Genomic DNA, 23,900 nt, shown 5'->3' with positions numbered 1-23,900 from the left:
AATCACTGCACTTCACATTTGAGCATGTCAGCTTGAAAGTAAATTAAAGTGATGCAAGAAAAGCTTACAGCACCTGGTATTCCTAGGTAGAGCCCCACCTCAGTACTATCCAGGCCCAAACTTGCTTAGCTTCCAAGGTAAGATGAGATTGGGCGTTCTCAAGCTGGTGTGGTCGTAAGCCTTAAGCACTTACTCAAATTGCCTAATCATAGCAAATATGATCAAAGACCAATCTGACAATTTTTTTTATTAATCCCTGCACTTGACATTCTAGAATGTTATCTTGAATGTAAATTAAATGATGCAATAAAAGCTTACAACATCTGGTATACGGAGGCACTAACAGACAGTTTTTTGATGAATCACTGCACTTCACATTCAGGCATGTGAGTTGGAGAGTAATTGAAAGTGATGCAAAAAAAACTTACAGCATCGGCTATTCCCAGGTGCTAACAGATAGTTTTTTTTTATTAATCACTGCACTTCACATTTGAGCATGTCAGCTTGAAAGTAAATTAAAGTGATGCAAGAAAAGCTTACAGCACCTGGTATTCCTAGGTAGAGCCCCACCTCAGTACTATCCAGGCCCAAACTTGCTTAGCTTCCAAGGTAAGATGAGATTGGGCGTTCTCAAGCTGGTGTGGCCGTAAGCCTTAAGCACTTACTCAAATTGCCTAATCATAGCAAATATGATCAAAGACCAATCTGACAATTTTTTTTATTAATCCCTGCACTTGACATTCTAGAATGTTATCTTGAATGTAAATTAAATGATGCAATAAAAGCTTACAACATCTGGTATACGGAGGCACTAACAGACAGTTTTTTGATGAATCACTGCACTTCACATTCAGGCATGTGAGTTGGAGAGTAAATGAAAGTGATGCAAAAAAAATGTACAGCATCTGCTATTCCCAGGTGCTATCAGATAGTTTGAGTTAATTATTCACTGCACTTCAAATTTGAACATGATAGCTTGAACATACATTAAAGGGATGCAATACAATCTTACAGCACCTGCTATTCCCTGGTACTAAAATATTTCTATTTAATCTGTACACTTCACATACAAGCTTGTCAGTTGCAGATTAAAGTAAAGTGATGCAACAAAAACTTACAGCATCGGCTATTCCCAGGTGCTAACAGATAGTTTTTTTTATTAATCACTGCACTTCACATTTGAGCATGTCAGCTTGAAAGTAAATTAAAGTGATGCAAGAAAAGCTTACAGCACCTGGTATTCCTAGGTAGGGTCCCACCTCAGTACTATCCAGGCCCAAACTTGCTTAGCTTCCAAGGTCAGATGAGGTTGGGCGTTCTCAAGCTGGTGTGGCCATAAGCCTTAAACACTTACTCAAATTGCCTAATCATAGCAAATATGATCAAAGACCAATCTGACAATTTTTTTTATTAATCCCTGCACTTGACATTCTAGAATGTTATCTTGAATGTAAATTAAATGATGCAATAAAAGCTTACAACATCTGGTATACGGAGGCACTAACAGACAGTTTTTTGATGAATCACTGCACTTTACATTCAGGCATGTGAGTTGGAGAGTAAATGAAAGTGATGCAAAAAAAACTTACAGCATCGGCTATTCCCAGGTGCTAACAGATAGTTTTTTTTACTAATCACTGCACTTCACATTTGAGCATGTCAGCTTGAAAGTAAATTAAAGTGATGCAAGAAAAGCTTACAGCACCTGGTATTCCTAGGTAGGGTCCCACCTCAGTACTATCCAGGCCCAAACTTGCTTAGCTTCCAAGGTCAGATGAGATTGGGCGTTCTCAAGCTGGTGTGGCCGTAAACCTTATACGCTTACTCAAATTGCCTAATCATAGCAAATATGATCAAAGACCAATCTGACAATTTTTTTTATTAATCCCTGCACTTGACATTCTAGACTGTTATCTTGAATGTAAATTAAATGATGCAATAAAAGCTTACAACATCTGGTATACGGAGGCACTAACAGACAGTTTTTTGATGAATCACTGCACTTCACATTCAGGCATGTGAGTTGGAGAGTAAATGAAAGTGATGCAAAAAAAACTTACAGCATCTGCTATTCCGAGGTGCTAACAGATAGTTTGAGTTAATTATTCACTGCACTTCAAATTTGAACATGATAGCTTGAACATAAATTAAAGGGATGCAATACAATCTTACAGCACCTGCTATTCCCTGGTACTAAAATATTTCTATTTAATCTGTACACTTCACATACAAGCTTGTCAGTTGCAGATTAAATTTAAGTGATTCAACAAAAACTTACAGCATCTGCTATTCCCAGGTGCCAACAGATAGTTTTTTTAATTAATCACTGCATTTCACATCCTAGCATGTCATCTTGACAGTAAATTAAAGTGATGCAAGAGAAGCTTACAGCATCTCGTAGTCCAAGGTGCTAACAGATAGTTTTTTGATGAATCACTGCACTTCATATTCAGGCATGTGAGTTGGAGAGTAAATGAAAGTGATGCAAAAAAAACTTACAGCATCGGCTATTCCCAGGTGCTAACAGATGGTTTTTTTTATTAATCACTGCACTTCACATTTGAGCATGTTAGCTTGAAAGTAAATTAAAGTGATGCAAGAAAGGCTTACAGCACCTGGTATTCCTAGGTAGGGTCCCACCTCAGTACTATCCAGGACCAAACTTGCTTAGCTTCCAAGGTCAGATGAGATTGGGCATTCTCAAGCTGGTGTGGCCGTAAGCCTTAAACACTTACTCAAATTGCCTAATCATAGCAAATATGATCAAAGACCAATCTGACAATTTTTTTTATTAATCCCTGCACTTGACATTCTAGAATGTTATCTTGAATGTAATTAAATGATGCAATAAAAGCTTACAATACGGAGCTGGTATACGGAGGCACTAATTATTCACTGCACTTCAAATTTGAACATGATAGCTTGAACATAAATTAAAGGGATGGAATACAGTCTTACAGCACCTGCTATTCCCTGGTACTAAAAGATTTCTATTTAATCTGTACACTTCACATACAAGCTTGTCAGTTGCAGATTAGAGTAAAGTGATGCAACAAAAACTTACAGCATCTGCTATTCCCAGGTGCTAACAGATAGTTTTTTTAATTAATCACTGCACTTCACATCCTAGCATGTCATCTTGAAAGTAAATTAAAGTGATGCAAGAGAAGCTTAACAGCATCTCGTAGTCCAAGGTGCTAACAGATAGATTTTTGATGAATAACTGCACTTCACATTCAGGCATGTGAGTTGGAGAGTAAATGAAAGTGATGCAAAAAAAACTTACAGCATCGGCTATTCCCAGGTGCTAACAGATAGTTTTTTTTTATTAATCACTGCACTTCACATTTGAGCATGTCAGCTTGAAAGTAAATTAAAGTGATGCAAGAAGAGCTTACAGCACCTGGTATTCCTAGGTAGAGTCCCACCTCAGTACTATCCAGGCCCAAACTTGCTTAGCTTCCAAGGTCAGATGAGATTGGACGTTCTCAAGCTGGTGTGGCCGTAAGCCTTAAACACTTACTCAAATTGCCTAATCATAGCAAATATGATCAAAGACCAATCTGACAATTTTTTTTATTAATCCCTGCACTTGACATTCTAGAATGTTATCTTGAATGTAAATTAAATGATGCAATAAAAGCTTACAACATCTGGTATACGGAGGCACTAACAGACAGTTTTTTGATGAATCACTGCACTTCACATTCAGGCATGTGAGTTGGAGAGTAAATGAAAGTGATGCAAAAAAAACTTACAGCATCTGCTATTCCCAGGTGCTAACAGATAGTTTGAGTTAATTATTCACTGCACTTCAAATTTGAACATGATAGCTTGAACATAAATTAAAGGGATGCAATACAATCTTACAGCACCTGCTATTCCCTGGTACTAAAATATTTCTATTTAATCTGTACACTTCACATACAAGCTTGTCAGTTGCAGATTAAAGTAAAGTGATGCAACAAAAACTTACAGCATCTGCTATTCCCAGGTGCTAACAGATAGTTTTTTTAATTAATCACTGCATTTCACATCCTAGCATGTCATCTTGACAGTAAATTAAAGTGATTCAAGAGAAGCTTACAGCATCTCGTAGTCCAAGGTGCTAACAGATAGTTTTTGATGAATAACTGCACTTCACATTCAGGCATGTGAGTTGGAGAGTAAATGAAAGTGATGCAAAAAAAACTTACAGCATCTGCTATTCCCAGGTGCTAACAGATAGTTTTTTTTATTAATCACTGCACTTCACATTTGAGCATGTCAGCTTGAAAGTAAATTAAAGTGATGCAAGAAAAGCTTACAGCACCTGGTATTCCTAGGTAGGGTCCCACCTCAGTACTATCCAGGCCCAAACTTGTTTAGCTTCCAAGGTCAGATGAGATTGGGCGTTCTCAAGCTGGTGTGGCCGTAAGCCTTAAACACTTACTCAAATTGCCTAATAATAGCAAATATGATCAAAGACCAATCTGACAATTTTTTTTATTAATCCCTGCACTTGACATTCTAGAATGTTATCTTGAATGTAAATTAAATGATGCAATAAAAGCTTACAACATCTGGTATACGGAGGCACTAACAGACAGTTTTTTGATGAATCACTGCACTTCACATTCAGGCATGTGAGTTGGAGAGTAAATGAAAGTGATGCAAAAAAAACTTACAGCATCGGCTATTCCCAGGTGCTAACAGATAGTTTTTTTTATTAATCACTGCACTTCACATTTGAGCATGTCAGCTTGAAAGTAAATTAAAGTGATGCAAGAAAAGCTTACAGCACCTGGTATTCCTAGGTAGGGTCCCACCTCAGTACTATCCAGGCCCAAACTTGCTTAGCTTTCAAGGTCAGATGAGATTGGGCGTTCTCAAGCTGGTGTGGCCGTAAACCTTATACGCTTACTCAAATTGCCTAATCATAGCAAATATGATCAAAGACCAATCTGACAATTTTTTTTATTAATCCCTGCACTTGACATTCTAGACTGTTATCTTGAATGTAAATTAAATGATGCAATAAAAGCTTACAACATCTGGTATACGGAGGCACTAACAGACAGTTTTTTGATGAATCACTGCACTTCACATTCAGGCATGTGAGTTGGAGAGTAAATGAAAGTGATGCAAAAAAAACTTACAGCATCTGCTATTCCCAGGTGCTAACAGATAGTTTGAGTTAATTATTCACTGCACTTCAAATTTGAACATGATAGCTTGAACATAAATTAAAGGGATGGAATACAGTCTTACAGCACCTGCTATTCCCTGGTACTAAAATATTTCTATTTAATCTGTACACTTCACATACAAGCTTGTCAGTTGCAGATTAGAGTAAAGTGATGCAACAAAAACTTACAGCATCTGCTATTCCCAGGTGCTAACAGATAGTTTTTTTAATTAATCACTGCACTTCACATCCTAGCATGTCATCTTGAAAGTAAATTAAAGTGATGGAAGAGAAGCTTACAGCATCTCGTAGTCCAAGGTGCTAACAGATAGATTTTTGATGACTAACTGCACTTCACATTCAGGCATGTGAGTTGGAGAGTAAATGAAAGTGATGCAAAAAAAACTTACAGCATCGGCTATTCCCAGGTGCTAACAGATAGTTTTTTTTTATTAATCACTGCACTTCACATTTGAGCATGTCAGCTTGAAAGTAAATTAAAGTGATGCAAGAAAAGCTTACAGCACCTGGTATTAGTAGGTAGAGTCCCACCTCAGTACTATCCAGGCCCAAACTTGCTTAGCTTCCAAGGTCAGATGAGATTGGGCGTTCTCAAGCTGGTGTGGCCGTAAGCCTTAAACACTTACTCAAATTGCCTAATCATAGCAAATATGATCAAAGACCAATCTGACAATTTTTTTTATTACTCCCTGCACTTGACATTCTAGAATGTTATCTTGAATGTAATTAAATGATGCAATAAAAGCTTACAATACGGAGCTGGTATACGGAGGCACTAATTATTCACTGCACTTCAAATTTGAACATGATAGCTTGAACATAAATTAAAGGGATGCAATACAATCTTACAGCACCTGCTATTCCCTGGTACTAAAAGATTTCTATTTAATCTGTACACTTCACATACAAGCTTGTCAGTAGCAGATTAAATTAAAGTGATTCAACAAAAACTTACAGCATCTGCTATTCCCAGTTGCCAACAGATAGTTTTTTTAATCAATCACTGCATTTCACATCCTAGCATGTCATCTTGACAGTAAATTAAAGTGATGCAAGAGAAGCTTACAGCATCTCGTAGTCCAAGGTGCTAACAGATAGTTTTTTGATGAATCACTGCACTTCACATTCAGGCATGTGAGTTGGAGAGTAAATGAAAGTGATGCAAAAAAAACTTACAGCATCTGCTATTCCCAGGTGCTAACAGATAGTTTTTTTTATTAATCACTGCACTTCACATTTGAGCATGTTAGCTTGAAAGTAAATTAAAGTGATGCAAGAAAAGCTTACAGCACCTGGTATTCCTAGGTAGGGTCCCACCTCAGTACTATCCAGGCCCAAACTTGCTTAGCTTCCAAGGTCAGATGAGATTGGGCATTCTCAAGCTGGTGTGGCCGTAAGCCTTAAACACTTACTCTAATTGCCTAATCATAGCAAATATGATCAAAGACCAATCTGACAATTTTTTTTATTAATCCCTGCAATTGACATTCTAGAATGTTATCTTGAATGTAAATTAAATGATGCAATAAAAGCTTACAACATCTGGTATACGGAGGCACTAACAGACAGTTTTTTGATGAATCACTGCACTTTACATTCAGGCATGTGAGTTGGAGAGTAAATGAAAGTGATGCAAAAAAAACTTACAGCATCGGCTATTCCCAGGTGCTAACAGATAGTTTTTTTTATTAATCACTGCACTTCACATTTGAGCATGTCAGCTTGAAAGTAAATTAAAGTGATGCAAGAAAAGCTTACAGCACCTGGTATTCCTAGGTAGGGTCCCACCTCAGTACTATGCAGGCCCAAACTTGCTTAGCTTCCAAGGTCAGATGAGATTGGGCGTTCTCAAGCTGGTGTGGCCGTAAACCTTATACGCTTACTCAAATTGCCTAATCATAGCAAATATGATCAAAGACCAATCTGACAATTTTTTTTATTAATCCCTGCACTTGACATTCTAGACTGTTATCTTGAATGTAAATTAAATGATGCAATAAAAGCTTACAACATCTGGTATACGGAGGCACTAACAGACAGTTTTTTGATGAATCACTGCACTTCACATTCAGGCATGTGAGTTGGAGAGTAAATGAAAGTGATGCAAAAAAAACTTACAGCATCTGCTATTCCGAGGTGCTAACAGATAGTTTGAGTTAATTATTCACTGCACTTCAAATTTGAACATGATAGCTTGAACATAAATTAAAGGGATGCAATACAATCTTACAGCACCTGCTATTCCCTGGTACTAAAATATTTCTATTTAATCTGTACACTTCACATACAAGCTTGTCAGTTGCAGATTAAATTTAAGTGATTCAACAAAAACTTACAGCATCTGCTATTCCCAGGTGCCAACAGATAGTTTTTTTAATTAATCACTGCATTTCACATCCTAGCATGTCATCTTGACAGTAAATTAAAGTGATGCAAGAGAAGCTTACAGCATCTCGTAGTCCAAGGTGCTAACAGATAGTTTTTTGATGAATCACTGCACTTCACATTCAGGCATGTGAGTTGGAGAGTAAATGAAAGTGATGCAAAAAAAACTTACAGCATCGGCTATTCCCAGGTGCTAACAGATGGTTTTTTTTATTAATCACTGCACTTCACATTTGAGCATGTTAGCTTGAAAGTAAATTAAAGTGATGCAAGAAAAGCTTACAGCACCTGGTATTCCTAGGTAGGGTCCCACCTCAGTACTATCCAGGACCAAACTTGCTTAGCTTCCAAGGTCAGATGAGATTGGGCATTCTCAAGCTGGTGTGGCCGTAAGCCTTAAACACTTACTCAAATTGCCTAATCATAGCAAATATGATCAAAGACCAATCTGACAATTTTTTTTATTAATCCCTGCACTTGACATTCTAGAATGTTATCTTGAATGTAATTAAATGATGCAATAAAAGCTTACAATACGGAGCTGGTATACGGAGGCACTAATTATTCACTGCACTTCAAATTTGAACATGATAGCTTGAACATAAATTAAAGGGATGGAATACAGTCTTACAGCACCTGCTATTCCCTGGTACTAAAATATTTCTATTTAATCTGTACACTTCACATACAAGCTTGTCAGTTGCAGATTAGACTAAAGTGATGCAACAAAAACTTACAGCATCTGCTATTCCCAGGTGCTAACAGATAGTTTTTTTAATTAATCACTGCACTTCACATCCTAGCATGTCATCTTGAAAGTAAATTAAAGTGATGCAAGAGAAGCTTACAGCATCTCGTAGTCCAAGGTGCTAACAGATAGATTTTTGATGAATAACTGCACTTCACATTCAGGCATGTGAGTTGGAGAGTAAATGAAAGTGATGCAAAAAAAACTTACAGCATCGGCTATTCCCAGGTGCTAACAGATAGTTTTTTTTTATTAATCACTACACTTCACATTTGAGCATGTCAGCTTGAAAGTAAATTAAAGTGATGCAAGAAGAGCTTACAGCACCTGGTATTCCTAGGTAGAGTCCCACCTCAGTACTATCCAGGCCCAAACTTGCTTAGCTTCCAAGGTCAAATGAGATTGCACTTTCTCAAGCTGGTGTGGCCGTAAGCCTTAAACACTTACTCAAATTGCCTAATCATAGCAAATATGATCAAAGACCAATCTGACAATTTTTTTTATTAATCCCTGCACTTGACATTCTAGAATGTTATCTTGAATGTAAATTAAATGATGCAATAAAAGCTTACAACATCTGGTATACGGAGGCACTAACAGACAGTTTTTTGATGAATCACTGCACTTCACATTCAGGCATGTGAGTTGGAGAGTAAATGAAAGTGATGCAAAAAAAACTTACAGCATCTGCTATTCCCAGGTGCTAACAGATAGTTTGAGTTAATTATTCACTGCACTTCAAATTTGAACATGATAGCTTGAACATAAATTAAAGGGATGGAATACAGTCTTACAGCACCTGCTATTCCCTGGTACTAAAAGATTTCTATTTAATCTGTACACTTCACATACAAGCTTGTCAGTTGCAGATTAGAGTAAAGTGATGCAACAAAAACTTACAGCATCTGCTATTCCCAGGTGCTAACAGATAGTTTTTTTAATTAATCACTGCACTTCACATCCTAGCATGTCATCTTGAAAGTAAATTAAAGTGATGCAAGAGAAGCTTAACAGCATCTCGTAGTCCAAGGTGCTAACAGATAGATTTTTGATGAATAACTGCACTTCACATTCAGGCATGTGAGTTGGAGAGTAAATGAAAGTGATGCAAAAAAAACTTACAGCATCGGCTATTCCCAGGTGCTAACAGATAGTTTTTTTTTTATTAATCACTGCACTTCACATTTGAGCATGTCAGCTTGAAAGTAAATTAAAGTGATGCAAGAAGAGCTTACAGCACCTGGTATTCCTAGGTAGAGTCCCACCTCAGTACTATCCAGGCCCAAACTTGCTTAGCTTCCAAGGTCAAATGAGATTGCACTTTCTCAAGCTGGTGTGGCCGTAAGCCTTAAACACTTACTCAAATTGCCTAATCATAGCAAATATGATCAAAGACCAATCTGACAATTTTTTTTATTAATCCCTGCACTTGACATTCTAGAATGTTATCTTGAATGTAAATTAAATGATGCAATAAAAGCTTACAACATCTGGTATACGGAGGCACTAACAGACAGTTTTTTGATGAATCACTGCACTTCACATTCAGGCATGTGAGTTGGAGAGTAAATGAAAGTGATGCAAAAAAAACTTACAGCATCTGCTATTCCCAGGTGCTAACAGATAGTTTGAGTTAATTATTCACTGCACTTCAAATTTGAACATGATAGCTTGAACATAAATTAAAGGGATGGAATACAGTCTTACAGCACCTGCTATTCCCTGGTACTAAAAGATTTCTATTTAATCTGTACACTTCACATACAAGCTTGTCAGTTGCAGATTAGAGTAAAGTGATGCAACAAAAACTTACAGCATCTGCTATTCCCAGGTGCTAACAGATAGTTTTTTTAATTAATCACTGCATTTCACATCCTAGCATGTCATCTTGACAGTAAATTAAAGTGATTCAAGAGAAGCTTACAGCATCTCGTAGTCCAAGGTGCTAACAGATAGTTTTTGATGAATAACTGCACTTCACATTCAGGCATGTGAGTTGGAGAGTAAATGAAAGTGATGCAAAAAAAACTTACAGCATCTGCTATTCCCAGGTGCTAACAGATAGTTTTTTTTATTAATCACTGCACTTCACATTTGAGCATGTCAGCTTGAAAGTAAATTAAAGTGATGCAAGAAAAGCTTACAGCACCTGGTATTCCTAGGTAGGGTCCCACCTCAGTACTATCCAGGCCCAAACTTGTTTAGCTTCCAAGGTCAGATGAGATTGGGCGTTCTCAAGCTGGTGTGGCCGTAAGCCTTAAACACTTACTCAAATTGCCTAATAATAGCAAATATGATCAAAGACCAATCTGACAATTTTTTTTATTAATCCCTGCACTTGACATTCTAGAATGTTATCTTGAATGTAAATTAAATGATGCAATAAAAGCTTACAACATCTGGTATACGGAGGCACTAACAGACAGTTTTTTGATGAATCACTGCACTTCACATTCAGGCATGTGAGTTGGAGAGTAAATGAAAGTGATGCAAAAAAAACTTACAGCATCTGCTATTCCCAGGTGCTAACAGATAGTTTTTTTTATTAATCACTGCACTTCACATTTGAGCATGTCAGCTTGAAAGTAAATTAAAGTGATGCAAGAAAAGCTTACAGCACCTGGTATTCCTAGGTAGAGCCCCACCTCAGTACTATCCAGGCCCAAACTTGCTTACCTTCCAAGGTAAGATGAGATTGGGCGTTCTCAAGCTGGTGTGGCCGTAAGCCTTAAGCACTTACTCAAATTGCCTAATCATAGCAAATATGATCAAAGACCAATCTGACAATTTTTTTTATTAATCCCTGCACTTGACATTCTAGAATGTTATCTTGAATGTAAATTAAATGATGCAATAAAAGCTTACAACATCTGGTATACGGAGGCACTAACAGACAGTTTTTTGATGAATCACTGCACTTCACATTCAGGCATGTGAGTTGGAGAGTAAATGAAAGTGATGCAAAAAAAATGTACAGCATCTGCTATTCCCAGGTGCTATCAGATAGTTTGAGTTAATTATTCACTGCACTTCAAATTTGAACATGATAGCTTGAACATACATTAAAGGGATGCAATACAATCTTACAGCACCTGCTATTCCCTGGTACTAAAATATTTCTATTTAATCTGTACACTTCACATACAAGCTTGTCAGTTGCAGATTAAAGTAAAGTGATGCAACAAAAACTTACAGCATCTGCTATTCCCAGGTGCTAACAGATAGTTTTTTTAATTAATCACTGCACTTCACATCCTAGCATGTCATCTTGAAAGTAAATTAAAGTGATGCAAGAGAAGCTTACAGCATCTCGTAGTCCAAGGTGCTAACAGATAGATTTTTGATGACTAACTGCACTTCACATTCAGGCATGTGAGTTGGAGAGTAAATGAAAGTGATGCAAAAAAAACTTACAGCATCGGCTATTCCCAGGTGCTAACAGATAGTTTTTTTTTATTAATCACTGCACTTCACATTTGAGCATGTTAGCTTGAAAGTAAATTAAAGTGATGCAAGAAAAGCTTACAGCACCTGGTATTCCTAGGTAGGGTCCCACCTCAGTACTATCCAGGCCCAAACTTGCTTAGCTTCCAAGGTCAGATGAGATTGGGCATTCTCAAGCTGGTGTGGCCGTAAGCCTTAAACACTTACTCTAATTGCCTAATCATAGCAAATATGATCAAAGACCAATCTGACAATTTTTTTTATTAATCCCTGCAATTGACATTCTAGAATGTTATCTTGAATGTAAATTAAATGATGCAATAAAAGCTTACAACATCTGGTATACGGAGGCACTAACAGACAGTTTTTTGATGAATCACTGCACTTTACATTCAGGCATGTGAGTTGGAGAGTAAATGAAAGTGATGCAAAAAAAACTTACAGCATCGGCTATTCCCAGGTGCTAACAGATAGTTTTTTTTATTAATCACTGCACTTCACATTTGAGCATGTCAGCTTGAAAGTAAATTAAAGTGATGCAAGAAAAGCTTACAGCACCTGGTATTCCTAGGTAGGGTCCCACCTCAGTACTATCCAGGCCCAAACTTGCTTAGCTTCCAAGGTCAGATGAGATTGGGCGTTCTCAAGCTGGTGTGGCCGTAAACCTTATACGCTTACTCAAATTGCCTAATCATAGCAAATATGATCAAAGACCAATCTGACAATTTTTTTTATTAATCCCTGCACTTGACATTCTAGACTGTTATCTTGAATGTAAATTAAATGATGCAATAAAAGCTTACAACATCTGGTATACGGAGGCACTAACAGACAGTTTTTTGATGAATCACTGCACTTCACATTCAGGCATGTGAGTTGGAGAGTAAATGAAAGTGATGCAAAAAAAACTTACAGCATCTGCTATTCCGAGGTGCTAACAGATAGTTTGAGTTAATTATTCACTGCACTTCAAATTTGAACATGATAGCTTGAACATAAATTAAAGGGATGCAATACAATCTTACAGCACCTGCTATTCCCTGGTACTAAAATATTTCTATTTAATCTGTACACTTCACATACAAGCTTGTCAGTTGCAGATTAAATTTAAGTGATTCAACAAAAACTTACAGCATCTGCTATTCCCAGGTGCCAACAGATAGTTTTTTTAATTAATCACTGCATTTCACATCCTAGCATGTCATCTTGACAGTAAATTAAAGTGATGCAAGAGAAGCTTACAGCATCTCGTAGTCCAAGGTGCTAACAGATAGTTTTTTGATGAATCACTGCACTTCACATTCAGGCATGTGAGTTGGAGAGTAAATGAAAGTGATGCAAAAAAAACTTACAGCATCGGCTATTCCCAGGTGCTAACAGATGGTTTTTTTTATTAATCACTGCACTTCACATTTGAGCATGTTAGCTTGAAAGTAAATTAAAGTGATGCAAGAAAAGCTTACAGCACCTGGTATTCCTAGGTAGGGTCCCACCTCAGTACTATCCAGGACCAAACTTGCTTAGCTTCCAAGGTCAGATGAGATTGGGCATTCTCAAGCTGGTGTGGCCGTAAGCCTTAAACACTTACTCAAATTGCCTAATCATAGCAAATATGATCAAAGACCAATCTGACAATTTTTTTTATTAATCCCTGCACTTGACATTCTAGAATGTTATCTTGAATGTAATTAAATGATGCAATAAAAGCTTACAATACGGAGCTGGTATACGGAGGCACTAATTATTCACTGCACTTCAAATTTGAACATGATAGCTTGAACATAAATTAAAGGGATGGAATACAGTCTTACAGCACCTGCTATTCCCTGGTACTAAAAGATTTCTATTTAATCTGTACACTTCACATACAAGCTTGTCAGTTGCAGATTAAAGTAAAGTGATGCAACAAAAACTTACAGCATCTGCTATTCCCAGGTGCTAACAGATAGTTTTTTTAATTAATCACTGCACTTCACATCCTAGCATGTCATCTTGACAGTAAATTAAAGTGATTCAAGAGAAGCTTACAGCATCTCGTAGTCCAAGGTGCTAACAGATAGTTTTTGATGAATAACTGCACTTCACATTCAGGCATGTGAGTTGGAGAGTAAATGAAAGTGATGCAAAAAAAACTTACAGCATCTGCTATTCCCAGGTGCTAACAGATAGTTTTTTTTATTAATCACTGCACTTCACATTTGAGCATGTCAGCTTGAAAGTAAATTAAAGTGATGCAAGAAAAGCTTACAGCACCTGGTATTCCTAGGTAGGGTCCCACCTCAGTACTATCCAGGCCCAAACTTGTTTAGCTTCCAAGGTCAGATGAGATTGGGCGTTCTCAAGCTGGTGTGGCCGTAAGCCTTAAACACTTACTCAAATTGCCTAATAATAGCAAATATGATCAAAGACCAATCTGACAATTTTTTTTATTAATCCCTGCACTTGACATTCTAGAATGTTATCTTGAATGTAAATTAAATGATGCAATAAAAGCTTACAACATCTGGTATACGGAGGCACTAACAGACAGTTTTTTGATGAATCACTGCACTTCACATTCAGGCATGTGAGTTGGAGAGTAAATGAAAGTGATGCAAAAAAAACTTACAGCATCTGCTATTCCCAGGTGCTAACAGATAGTTTTTTTTATTAATCACTGCACTTCACATTTGAGCATGTTAGCTTGAAAGTAAATTAAAGTGATGCAAGAAAAGCTTACAGCACCTGATATTCCTAGGTAGGGTCCCACCTTAGTACTACCCAGGCCCAAACTTGCTTAGCTTCCAAGGTCAGATGAGATTGGGCGTTCTCAAGCTGGTGAGGCCGTAAGCCTTAAACACTTACTCAAATTGCCTAATCATAGCAAATATGATCAAAGACCAATCTGACAATTTTTTTATTAATCCCTGCACTTGACATTCTAGAATGTTATCTTGAATGTAAATTAAATGATGCAATAAAAGCTTACAACATCTGGTATACGGAGGCACTAACAGACAGTTTTTTGATGAATCACTGCACTTCACATTCAGGCATGTGAGTTGGAGAGTAAATGAAAGTGATGCAAAAAAAACTTACAGCATCTGCTATTCCCAGGTGCTAACAGATAGTTTGAGTTAATTATTCACTGCACTTCAAATTTGAACATGATAGCTTGAACATAAATTAAAGGGATGGAATACAGTCTTACAGCACCTGCTATTCCCTGGTACTAAAATATTTCTATTTAATCTGTACACTTCACATACAAGCTTGTCAGTTGCAGATTAGACTAAAGTGATGCAACAAAAACTTACAGCATCTGCTATTCCCAGGTGCTAACAGATAGTTTTTTTAATTAATCACTGCACTTCACATCCTAGCATGTCATCTTGAAAGTAAATTAAAGTGATGCAAGAGAAGCTTACAGCATCTCGTAGTCCAAGGTGCTAACATTTAGATTTTTGATGAATAACTGCACTTCACATTCAGGCATGTGAGTTGGAGAGTAAATGAAAGTGATGCAAAAAAAACTTACAGCATCGGCTATTCCCAGGTGCTAACAGATAGTTTTTTTTTATTAATCACTGCACTTCACATTTGAGCATGTCAGCTTGAAAGTAAATTAAAGTGATGCAAGAAGAGCTTACAGCACCTGGTATTCCTAGGTAGAGTCCCACCTCAGTACTATCCAGGCCCAAACTTGCTTAGCTTCCAAAGTCAGATGAGATTGCACTTTCTCAAGCTGGTGTGGCCGTAAGCCTTAAACACTTACTCAAATTGCCTAATCATAGCAAATATGATCAAAGACCAATCTGACAATTTTTTTTTATTAATCCCTGCACTTGACATTCTAGAATGTTATCTTGAATGTAAATTAAATGATGCAATAAAAGCTTACAACATCTGGTATACGGAGGCACTAACAGACAGTTTTTTGATGAATCACTGCACTTCACATTCAGGCATGTGAGTTGGAGAGTAAATGAAAGTGATGCAAAAAAAACTTACAGCATCTGCTATTCCCAGGTGCTAAAAGATAGTTTGAGTTAATTATTCACTGCACTTCAAATTTGAACATGATAGCTTGAACATAAATTAAAGGGATGGAATACAGTCTTACAGCACCTGCTATTCCCTGGTACTAAAAGATTTCTATTTAATCTGTACACTTCACATACAAGCTTGTCAGTTGCAGATTAGAGTAAAGTGATGCAACAAAAACTTACAGCATCTGCTATTCCCAGGTGCTAACAGATAGTTTTTTTAATTAATCACTGCACTTCACATCCTAGCATGTCATCTTGAAAGTAAATTAAAGTGATGCAAGAGAAGCTTACAGCATCTCGTAGTCCAAGGTGCTAACAGATAGATTTTTGATGAATAACTGCACTTCACATTCAGGCATGTGAGTTGGAGAGTAAATGAAAGTGATGCAAAAAAAACTTACAGCATCGGCTATTCCCAGGTGCTAACAGATAGTTTTTTTTTATTAATCACTGCACTTCACATTTGAGCATGTCAGCTTGAAAGTAAATTAAAGTGATGCAAGAAGAGCTTACAGCACCTGGTATTCCTAGGTAGAGTCCCACCTCAGTACTATCCAGGCCCAAACTTGCTTAGCTTCCAAGGTCAGATGAGATTGCACTTTCTCAAGCTGGTGTGGCCGTAAGCCTTAAACACTTACTCAAATTGCCTAATCATAGCAAATATGATCAAAGACCAATCTGACAATTTTTTTTTATTAATCCCTGCACTTGACATTCTAGAATGTTATCTTGAATGTAAATTAAATGATGCAATAAAAGCTTACAACATCTGGTATACGGAGGCACTAACAGACAGTTTTTTGATGAATCACTGCACTTCACATTCAGGCATGTGAGTTGGAGAGTAAATGAAAGTGATGCAAAAAAAACTTACAGCATCTGCTATTCCCAGGTGCTAACAGATAGTTTGAGTTAATTATTCACTGCACTTCAAATTTGAACATGATAGCTTGAACATAAATTAAAGGGATGGAATACAGTCTTACAGCACCTGCTATTCCCTGGTACTAAAAGATTTCTATTTAATCTGTACACTTCACATACAAGCTTGTCAGTTGCAGATTAGAGTAAAGTGATGCAACAAAAACTTACAGCATCTGCTATTCCCAGGTGCTAACAGATAGTTTTTTTAATTAATCACTGCACTTCACATCCTAGCATGTCATCTTGAAAGTAAATTAAAGTGATGCAAGAGAAGCTTAACAGCATCTCGTAGTCCAAGGTGCTAACTGATAGATTTTTGATGAATAACTGCACTTCACATTCAGGCATGTGAGTTGGAGAGTAAATGAAAGTGATGCAAAAAAAACTTACAGCATCGGCTATTCCCAGGTGCTAACAGATAGTTTTTTTTTATTAATCACTGCACTTCACATTTGAGCATGTCAGCTTGAAAGTAAATTAAAGTGATGCAAGAAGAGCTTACAGCACCTGGTATTCCTAGGTAGAGTCCCACCTCAGTACTATCCAGGCCCAAACTTGCTTAGCTTCCAAGGTTAGATGAGATTGCACTTTCTCAAGCTGGTGTGGCCGTAAGCCTTAAACACTTACTCAAATTGCCTAATCATAGCAAATATGATCAAAGACCAATCTGACAATTTTTTTTATTAATCCCTGCACTTGACATTCTAGAATGTTATCTTGAATGTAAATTAAATGATGCAATAAAAGCTTACAACATCTGGTATACGGAGGCACTAACAGACAGTTTTTTGATGAATCACTGCACTTCACATTCAGGCATGTGAGTTGGAGAGTAAATGAAAGTGATGCAAAAAAAACTTACAGCATCTGCTATTCCCAGGTGCTAACAGATAGTTTGAGTTAATTATTCACTGCACTTCAAATTTGAACATGATAGCTTGAACATAAATTAAAGGGATGGAATACAGTCTTACAGCACCTGCTATTCCCTGGTACTAAAAGATTTCTATTTAATCTGTACACTTCACATACAAGCTTGTCAGTTGCAGATTAGAGTAAAGTGATGCAACAAAAACTTACAGCATCTGCTATTCCCAGGTGCTAACAGATAGTTTTTTTAATTAATCACTGCACTTCACATCCTAGCATGTCATCTTGAAAGTAAATTAAAGTGATGCAAGAGAAGCTTAACAGCATCTCATAGTCCAAGGTGCTAACAGATAGATTTTTGATGAATAACTGCACTTCACATTCAGGCATGTGAGTTGGAGAGTAAATGAAAGTGATGCAAAAAAAATTACAGCATCGGCTATTCCCAGGTGCTAACAGATAGTTTTTTTTTATTAATCACTGCACTTCACATTTGAGCATGTCAGCTTGAAAGTAAATTAAAGTGATGCAAGAAGAGCTTACAGCACCTGGTATTCCTAGGTAGAGTCCCACCTCAGTACTATCCAGGCCCAAACTTGCTTAGCTTCCAAGGTCAGATGAGATTGGACGTTCTCAAGCTGGTGTGGCCGTAAGCCTTAAACACTTACTCAAATTGCCTAATCATAGCAAATATGATCAAAGACCAATCTGACAATTTTTTTTATTAATCCCTGCACTTGACATTCTAGAATGTTATCTTGAATGTAAATTAAATGATGCAATAAAAGCTTACAACATCTGGTATACGGAGGCACTAACAGACAGTTTTTTGATGAATCACTGCACTTCACATTCAGGCATGTGAGTTGGAGAGTAAATGAAAGTGATGCAAAAAAAACTTACAGCATCTGCTATTCCCAGGTGCTAACAGATAGTTTGAGTTAATTATTCACTGCACTTCAAATTTGAACATGATAGCTTGAACATAAATTAAAGGGATGCAATACAATCTTACAGCACCTGCTATTCCCTGGTACTAAAATATTTCTATTTAATCTGTACACTTCACATACAAGCTTGTCAGTTGCAGATTAAAGTAAAGTGATGCAACAAAAACTTACAGCATCTGCTATTCCCAGGTGCTAACAGATAGTTTTTTTAATTAATCACTGCATTTCACATCCTAGCATGTCATCTTGACAGTAAATTAAAGTGATTCAAGAGAAGCTTACAGCATCTCGTAGTCCAAGGTGCTAACAGATAGTTTTTGATGAATAACTGCACTTCACATTCAGGCATGTGAGTTGGAGAGTAAATGAAAGTGATGCAAAAAAAACTTACAGCATCTGCTATTCCCAGGTGCTAACAGATAGTTTTTTTTATTAATCACTGCACTTCACATTTGAGCATGTTAGCTTGAAAGTAAATTAAAGTGATGCAAGAAAAGCTTACAGCACCTGGTATTCCTAGGTAGGGTCCCACCTTAGTACTACCCAGGCCCAAACTTGCTTAGCTTCCAAGGTCAGATGAGATTGGGCGTTCTCAAGCTGGTGAGGCCGTAAGCCTTAAACACTTACTCAAATTGCCTAATCATAGCAAATATGATCAAAGACCAATCTGACAATTTTTTTATTAATCCCTGCACTTGACATTCTAGAATGTTATCTTGAATGTAAATTAAATGATGCAATAAAAGCTTACAACATCTGGTATACGGAGGCACTAACAGACAGTTTTTTGATGAATCACTGCACTTCACATTCAGGCATGTGAGTTGGAGAGTAAATGAAAGTGATGCAAAAAAAACTTACAGCATCTGCTATTCCCAGGTGCTAACAGATAGTTTGAGTTAATTATTCACTGCACTTCAAATTTGAACATGATAGCTTGAACATAAATTAAAGGGATGGAATACAGTCTTACAGCACCTGCTATTCCCTGGTACTAAAATATTTCTATTTAATCTGTACACTTCACATACAAGCTTGTCAGTTGCAGATTAGACTAAAGTGATGCAACAAAAACTTACAGCATCTGCTATTCCCAGGTGCTAACAGATAGTTTTTTTAATTAATCACTGCACTTCACATCCTAGCATGTCATCTTGAAAGTAAATTAAAGTGATGCAAGAGAAGCTTACAGCATCTCGTAGTCCAAGGTGCTAACAGATAGATTTTTGATGAATAACTGCACTTCACATTCAGGCATGTGAGTTGGAGAGTAAATGAAAGTGATGCAAAAAAAACTTACAGCATCGGCTATTCCCAGGTGCTAACAGATAGTTTTTTTTTATTAATCACTGCACTTCACATTTGAGCATGTCAGCTTGAAAGTAAATTAAAGTGATGCAAGAAGAGCTTACAGCACCTGGTATTCCTAGGTAGAGTCCCACCTCAGTACTATCCAGGCCCAAACTTGCTTAGCTTCCAAGGTCAGATGAGATTGCACTTTCTCAAGCTGGTGTGGCCGTAAGCCTTAAACACTTACTCAAATTGCCTAATCATAGCAAATATGATCAAAGACCAATCTGACAATTTTTTTTTATTAATCCCTGCACTTGACATTCTAGAATGTTATCTTGAATGTAAATTAAATGATGCAATAAAAGCTTACAACATCTGGTATACGGAGGCACTAACAGACAGTTTTTTGATGAATCACTGCACTTCACATTCAGGCATGTGAGTTGGAGAGTAAATGAAAGTGATGCAAAAAAAACTTACAGCATCTGCTATTCCCAGGTGCTAACAGATAGTTTGAGTTAATTATTCACTGCACTTCAAATTTGAACATGATAGCTTGAACATAAATTAAAGGGATGCAATACAATCTTACAGCACCTGCTATTCCCTGGTACTAAAATATTTCTATTTAATCTGTACACTTCACATACAAGCTTGTCAGTTGCAGATTAAAGTAAAGTGATGCAACAAAAACTTACAGCATCTGCTATTCCCAGGTGCTAACAGATAGTTTTTTTAATTAATCACTGCACTTCACATCCTAGCATGTCATCTTGACAGTAAATTAAAGTGATTCAAGAGAAGCTTACAGCATCTCGTAGTCCAAGGTGCTAACAGATAGTTTTTGATGAATAACTGCACTTCACATTCAGGCATGTGAGTTGGAGAGTAAATGAAAGTGATGCAAAAAAAACTTACAGCATCTGCTATTCCCAGGTGCTAACAGATAGTTTTTTTTATTAATCACTGCACTTCACATTTGAGCATGTCAGCTTGAAAGTAAATTAAAGTGATGCAAGAAAAGCTTACAGCACCTGGTATTCCTAGGTAGGGTCCCACCTCAGTACTATCCAGGCCCAAACTTGTTTAGCTTCCAAGGTCAGATGAGAATGGGCGTTCTCAAGCTGGTGTGGCCGTAAGCCTTAAACACTTACTCAAATTGCCTAATAATATCAAATATGATCAAAGACCAATCTGACAATTTTTTTTATTAATCCCTGCACTTGACATTCTAGAATGTTATCTTGAATGTAAATTAAATGATGCAATAAAAGCTTACAACATCTGGTATACGGAGGCACTAACAGACAGTTTTTTGATGAATCACTGCACTTCACATTCAGGCATGTGAGTTGGAGAGTAAATGAAAGTGATGCAAAAAAAACTTACAGCATCTGCTATTCCCAGGTGCTAACAGATAGTTTGAGTTAATTATTCACTGCACTTCAAATTTGAACATGATAGCTTGAACATAAATTAAAGGGATGGAATACAGTCTTACAGCACCTGCTATTCCCTGGTACTAAAATATTTCTATTTAATCTGTACACTTCACATACAAGCTTGTCAGTTGCAGATTAGACTAAAGTGATGCAACAAAAACTTACAGCATCTGCTATTCCCAGGTGCTAACAGATAGTTTTTTTAATTAATCACTGCACTTCACATCCTAGCATGTCATCTTGAAAGTAAATTAAAGTGATGCAAGAGAAGCTTACAGCATCTCGTAGTCCAAGGTGCTAACATTTAGATTTTTGATGAATAACTGCACTTCACATTCAGGCATGTGAGTTGGAGAGTAAATGAAAGTGATGCAAAAAAAACTTACAGCATCGGCTATTCCCAGGTGCTAACAGATAGTTTTTTTTTATTAATCACTGCACTTCACATTTGAGCATGTCAGCTTGAAAGTAAATTAAAGTGATGCAAGAAGAGTTTACAGCACCTGGTATTCCTAGGTAGAGTCCCACCTCAGTACTATCCAGGCCCAAACTTGCTTAGCTTCCAAGGTCAGATGAGATTGCACTTTCTCAAGCTGGTGTGGCCGTAAGCCTTAAACACTTACTCAAATTGCCTAATCATAGCAAATATGATCAAAGACCAATCTGACAATTTTTTTTTATTAATCCCTGCACTTGACATTCTAGAATGTTATCTTGAATGTAAATTAAATGATGCAATAAAAGCTTACAACATCTGGTATACGGAGGCACTAACAGACAGTTTTTTGATGAATCACTGCACTTCACATTCAGGCATGTGAGTTGGAGAGTAAATGAAAGTGATGCAAAAAAAACTTACAGCATCTGCTATTCCCAGGTGCTAACAGATAGTTTGAGTTAATTATTCACTGCACTTCAAATTTGAACATGATAGCTTGAACATAAATTAAAGGGATGGAATACAGTCTTACAGCACCTGCTATTCCCTGGTACTAAAAGATTTCTATTTAATCTGTACACTTCACATACAAGCTTGTCAGTTGCAGATTAGAGTAAAGTGATGCAACAAAAACTTACAGCATCTGCTATTCCCAGGTGCTAACAGATAGTTTTTTTAATTAATCACTGCACTTCACATCCTAGCATGTCATCTTGAAAGTAAATTAAAGTGATGCAAGAGAAGCTTACAGCATCTCGTAGTCCAAGGTGCTAACAGATAGATTTTTGATGAATAACTGCACTTCACATTCAGGCATGTGAGTTGGAGAGTAAATGAAAGTGATGCAAAAAAAACTTACAGCATCGGCTATTCCCAGGTGCTAACAGATAGTTTTTTTTTATTAATCACTGCACTTCACATTTGAGCATGTCAGCTTGAAAGTAAATTAAAGTGATGCAAGAAGAGCTTACAGCACCTGGTATTCCTAGGTAGAGTCCCACCTCAGTACTATCCAGGCCCAAACTTGCTTAGCTTCCAAGGTCAGATGAGATTGCACTTTCTCAAGCTGGTGTGGCCGTAAGCCTTAAACACTTACTCAAATTGCCTAATCATAGCAAATATGATCAAAGACCAATCTGACAATTTTTTTTTATTAATCCCTGCACTTGACATTCTAGAATGTTATCTTGAATGTAAATTAAATGATGCAATAAAAGCTTACAACATCTGGTATACGGAGGCACTAACAGACAGTTTTTTGATGAATCACTGCACTTCACATTCAGGCATGTGAGTTGGAGAGTAAATGAAAGTGATGCAAAAAAAACTTACAGCATCTGCTATTCCCAGGTGCTAACAGATAGTTTGAGTTAATTATTCACTGCACTTCAAATTTGAACATGATAGCTTGAACATAAATTAAAGGGATGGAATACAGTCTTACAGCACCTGCTATTCCCTGGTACTAAAAGATTTCTATTTAATCTGTACACTTCACATACAAGCTTGTCAGTTGCAGATTAGAGTAAAGTGATGCAACAAAAACTTACAGCATCTGCTATTCCCAGGTGCTAACAGATAGTTTTTTTAATTAATCACTGCACTTCACATCCTAGCATGTCATCTTGAAAGTAAATTAAAGTGATGCAAGAGAAGCTTAACAGCATCTCGTAGTCCAAGGTGCTAACAGATAGATTTTTGATGAATAACTGCACTTCACATTCAGGCATGTGAGTTGGAGAGTAAATGAAAGTGATGCAAAAAAAATTACAGCATCGGCTATTCCCAGGTGCTAACAGATAGTTTTTTTTTATTAATCACTGCACTTCACATTTGAGCATGTCAGCTTGAAAGTAAATTAAAGTGATGCAAGAAGAGCTTACAGCACCTGGTATTCCTAGGTAGAGTCCCACCTCAGTACTATCCAGGCCCAAACTTGCTTAGCTTCCAAGGTCAGATGAGATTGGACGTTCTCAAGCTGGTGTGGCCGTAAGCCTTAAACACTTACTCAAATTGCCTAATCATAGCAAATATGATCAAAGACCAATCTGACAATTTTTTTTATTAATCCCTGCACTTGACATTCTAGAATGTTATCTTGAATGTAAATTAAATGATGCAATAAAAGCTTACAACATCTGGTATACGGAGGCACTAACAGACAGTTTTTTGATGAATCACTGCACTTC

The 23,900-nt window shown here is 37.0% G+C and overlaps 31 pseudogenes; all 31 read right to left on the bottom strand.

Annotated features, from left to right (window-relative positions):
* Nucleotides 1–61: 61 nt before the first annotated feature.
* LOC145650825 (5S ribosomal RNA) lies at nucleotides 62–180 on the bottom strand (annotated as a pseudogene).
* Nucleotides 181–533: 353 nt separating this feature from the next.
* On the bottom strand, nucleotides 534–652 carry LOC145649820 (5S ribosomal RNA; annotated as a pseudogene).
* Nucleotides 653–1,222: 570 nt separating this feature from the next.
* Nucleotides 1,223–1,341, bottom strand: LOC145649099 (5S ribosomal RNA; annotated as a pseudogene).
* Nucleotides 1,342–1,693: 352 nt separating this feature from the next.
* Nucleotides 1,694–1,812, bottom strand: LOC145647096 (5S ribosomal RNA; annotated as a pseudogene).
* Nucleotides 1,813–2,603: 791 nt separating this feature from the next.
* LOC145649069 (5S ribosomal RNA) lies at nucleotides 2,604–2,722 on the bottom strand (annotated as a pseudogene).
* Nucleotides 2,723–3,391: 669 nt separating this feature from the next.
* On the bottom strand, nucleotides 3,392–3,510 carry LOC145647861 (5S ribosomal RNA; annotated as a pseudogene).
* Nucleotides 3,511–4,300: 790 nt separating this feature from the next.
* On the bottom strand, nucleotides 4,301–4,419 carry LOC145647253 (5S ribosomal RNA; annotated as a pseudogene).
* Nucleotides 4,420–4,771: 352 nt separating this feature from the next.
* On the bottom strand, nucleotides 4,772–4,890 carry LOC145648752 (5S ribosomal RNA; annotated as a pseudogene).
* Nucleotides 4,891–5,682: 792 nt separating this feature from the next.
* On the bottom strand, nucleotides 5,683–5,801 carry LOC145649862 (5S ribosomal RNA; annotated as a pseudogene).
* A 667-nt stretch (nucleotides 5,802–6,468) lies between these two features.
* LOC145647372 (5S ribosomal RNA) lies at nucleotides 6,469–6,587 on the bottom strand (annotated as a pseudogene).
* Nucleotides 6,588–6,939: 352 nt separating this feature from the next.
* Nucleotides 6,940–7,058, bottom strand: LOC145649063 (5S ribosomal RNA; annotated as a pseudogene).
* A 791-nt stretch (nucleotides 7,059–7,849) lies between these two features.
* LOC145649381 (5S ribosomal RNA) lies at nucleotides 7,850–7,968 on the bottom strand (annotated as a pseudogene).
* Nucleotides 7,969–8,636: 668 nt separating this feature from the next.
* On the bottom strand, nucleotides 8,637–8,755 carry LOC145643659 (5S ribosomal RNA; annotated as a pseudogene).
* A 794-nt stretch (nucleotides 8,756–9,549) lies between these two features.
* LOC145643658 (5S ribosomal RNA) lies at nucleotides 9,550–9,668 on the bottom strand (annotated as a pseudogene).
* Nucleotides 9,669–10,458: 790 nt separating this feature from the next.
* LOC145647252 (5S ribosomal RNA) lies at nucleotides 10,459–10,577 on the bottom strand (annotated as a pseudogene).
* Nucleotides 10,578–10,929: 352 nt separating this feature from the next.
* On the bottom strand, nucleotides 10,930–11,048 carry LOC145650473 (5S ribosomal RNA; annotated as a pseudogene).
* Nucleotides 11,049–11,840: 792 nt separating this feature from the next.
* On the bottom strand, nucleotides 11,841–11,959 carry LOC145647371 (5S ribosomal RNA; annotated as a pseudogene).
* A 352-nt stretch (nucleotides 11,960–12,311) lies between these two features.
* LOC145647094 (5S ribosomal RNA) lies at nucleotides 12,312–12,430 on the bottom strand (annotated as a pseudogene).
* A 791-nt stretch (nucleotides 12,431–13,221) lies between these two features.
* On the bottom strand, nucleotides 13,222–13,340 carry LOC145649380 (5S ribosomal RNA; annotated as a pseudogene).
* Nucleotides 13,341–14,006: 666 nt separating this feature from the next.
* Nucleotides 14,007–14,125, bottom strand: LOC145647251 (5S ribosomal RNA; annotated as a pseudogene).
* Nucleotides 14,126–14,477: 352 nt separating this feature from the next.
* On the bottom strand, nucleotides 14,478–14,596 carry LOC145647898 (5S ribosomal RNA; annotated as a pseudogene).
* Nucleotides 14,597–15,387: 791 nt separating this feature from the next.
* Nucleotides 15,388–15,506, bottom strand: LOC145644333 (5S ribosomal RNA; annotated as a pseudogene).
* A 793-nt stretch (nucleotides 15,507–16,299) lies between these two features.
* Nucleotides 16,300–16,418, bottom strand: LOC145650796 (5S ribosomal RNA; annotated as a pseudogene).
* A 794-nt stretch (nucleotides 16,419–17,212) lies between these two features.
* On the bottom strand, nucleotides 17,213–17,331 carry LOC145644721 (5S ribosomal RNA; annotated as a pseudogene).
* Nucleotides 17,332–18,123: 792 nt separating this feature from the next.
* LOC145647860 (5S ribosomal RNA) lies at nucleotides 18,124–18,242 on the bottom strand (annotated as a pseudogene).
* Nucleotides 18,243–19,032: 790 nt separating this feature from the next.
* On the bottom strand, nucleotides 19,033–19,151 carry LOC145647064 (5S ribosomal RNA; annotated as a pseudogene).
* Nucleotides 19,152–19,942: 791 nt separating this feature from the next.
* Nucleotides 19,943–20,061, bottom strand: LOC145650795 (5S ribosomal RNA; annotated as a pseudogene).
* Nucleotides 20,062–20,852: 791 nt separating this feature from the next.
* Nucleotides 20,853–20,971, bottom strand: LOC145649614 (5S ribosomal RNA; annotated as a pseudogene).
* A 792-nt stretch (nucleotides 20,972–21,763) lies between these two features.
* Nucleotides 21,764–21,882, bottom strand: LOC145644191 (5S ribosomal RNA; annotated as a pseudogene).
* Nucleotides 21,883–22,675: 793 nt separating this feature from the next.
* Nucleotides 22,676–22,794, bottom strand: LOC145650794 (5S ribosomal RNA; annotated as a pseudogene).
* A 793-nt stretch (nucleotides 22,795–23,587) lies between these two features.
* Nucleotides 23,588–23,706, bottom strand: LOC145647859 (5S ribosomal RNA; annotated as a pseudogene).
* Between the last annotated feature and the right edge of the window lie 194 nt (nucleotides 23,707–23,900).

This window comes from Electrophorus electricus, chromosome 13, assembly GCF_041902795.1.
Source record: "Electrophorus electricus isolate QZ-2024a chromosome 13, ASM4190279v1, whole genome shotgun sequence".
Taxonomy (NCBI): Eukaryota; Metazoa; Chordata; class Actinopteri; order Gymnotiformes; family Gymnotidae; genus Electrophorus; species Electrophorus electricus.
The sequence above is the reverse complement of the archived record's forward strand: the minus strand, read 5'-3'. Positions and strand labels throughout refer to the sequence as shown.